We start from the raw sequence: 1965 nt of genomic DNA, 5'->3' as shown, positions 1-1965 counted from the left end.
AAAAAGGCTATGCTGTTACGTAAGTATGAAGTCAAGGTAGGATATACGTCCTCTCCCTGACAGCCAATCAAATCTCAGCGTGGTAAAGAGAGCTGCTGTGCCACAACACACCCACACACCCAGGTTCTCTGTAACAGTAGCCAGTATATGGCGATAATCTGTGCCTTAGAGCAAGACTGGGCAAGCAGAGAAACATGTGGTGGTAAGCCAAGCTTAAATCCCCTCTGACCTTGCCCCCTTCCTGCAGCCAGGAGAGGATGAAAGTGAGTGACGATGGCTCTACTGCCCCCCAGAGGTCCTTCAGCTTTACAGGCAGGAAGGTGGAAATATCTTCGAGGCCATATCTTCAAAACACATCACTTTTTAGAGGTCACGTGTTTACATAAACTCAATTTAGCTGATAAAAGTATATGTGTGTAGATTTGTAGTTGTTAGGTTCAGAGCATGGGGCCATGTTCTTAGATTAAGATAAAGAAAACTTTTGATTGAGTAGGACTCTTCTCACTATCGCAAGCGCATGTTGACAGGTTTAACACGAGTGTCGACGGTGACTTGCAGGATTTCAGCCGCTTAGAAGATGAGTTTTCATATCTTGTGACAAAAAGAATGTCAACCTATAAAGTCCTTGAAGAATATAGGGAAGTAACGTCGTCCCCTGAACATACTCCTTCATGATGTGCAGGTGTTGTCACTGTAAAAGAGATCCAATGACCGTAAAGAATCTGCGAAAGAAAATCACTGAAACAAAGACTGAATAATGATGGCTTCTTTTCCTCTTTCTTTCTTTTTTCATTCCGCATTGCAGAAGTTTGTCACTGTAGTTTATGGCCAAGGCTGTTTCATCTTTCAGCAGGCTATAGCTGGGATTAATAGCCCCTTAAACACAGGCAGCTGTGAATGCTCCATGCGATGGCTTCGCGGTTGGACCGTGTTTGTCAGGGTAGCTGTTGGTATGTTTGACGCAATGAAACGTCAACGGCTTCGGCGTTTCATCCCAGCGAGACACGGTGTCAGACAGCGCCATATTCCAACCCAATGGAATTATCTCAATTCCTCTGAGTTGCCTTTGATGAAAGCTGTTGATCGCATGGCATTCCTCTTAGTTAATATAGACGTTACCGTCGACGAAAGCCGCTGACACCGCTGTTTAGAGTGCTCTTAAGTACTTCTTTAAGAAATAAATCAAACTTTGAGCAATGTATGGGTTGCAAGGTCTCATGAAGGCAGCGGTGGAAGAAGTACACAGTTCCTTTACTTAAGTAGAAGTAGAAATTTCTGATAAATGAGTACTCTGGTAAAAGTCCCTTCAAATTATACTAAAGTATTTGCTATTGAATGTACTTAGGTATCTAACATAAAAGTATGCATTCTACATGATGTTTTCTATCCCAGTCCTTTGTTAGGGTTTGAAACCGACCTCAACAGCACGGCACAGACAGGTAGTTCAGAGTTAGCCAAACACTAGGGCGTATTTATTTACAGAATCAAAAAGAGTCAAGTAACAATTCTGAACAACAAAAAAGGAGAATGCCTTCGGCAGAGTTGTCTGCGGCTCTGCAGATCCTCCCGGTGTTAGAGGTGGGGAATCGGCGTAGACGCCGTTGCGGCTCTGCAGATACTCCCAGCTCCAACTCGGAGTGGAAACGGAGAGAGTACACAACAGTACACAGAGGCAGTTCAGTCCTCCCTTAGCTGAGTCCAGTATGAAATACAAGTGACTTGATCTTCGGTGTAAACTACACACAAGTTAGCTGAGTCCAGTACAAAACAAAACGGTACTTCTTCAGTGTTATCCAAACACACAATTTAGCTGAGTCCAGTACAAAACAAAACGGTACTTCTTCAGTGTTATCCAAACACACAATTTAGCTGAGTCCAGTGCAAAACAAAAACGGTACTTCTTCAGTGTTATCCAAACACACAAAAACAGATAATCCAAAAGGGTTTGGTTCCAAAACTCACCAA

Source organism: Notolepis coatsorum (genome assembly GCF_963971535.1).
Source record: "Notolepis coatsorum genome assembly, chromosome: 13".
In the NCBI taxonomy this organism is placed as follows: domain Eukaryota; kingdom Metazoa; phylum Chordata; class Actinopteri; order Aulopiformes; family Paralepididae; genus Notolepis; species Notolepis coatsorum.
The sequence above is the reverse complement of the archived record's forward strand: the minus strand, read 5'-3'. Positions refer to the sequence as shown.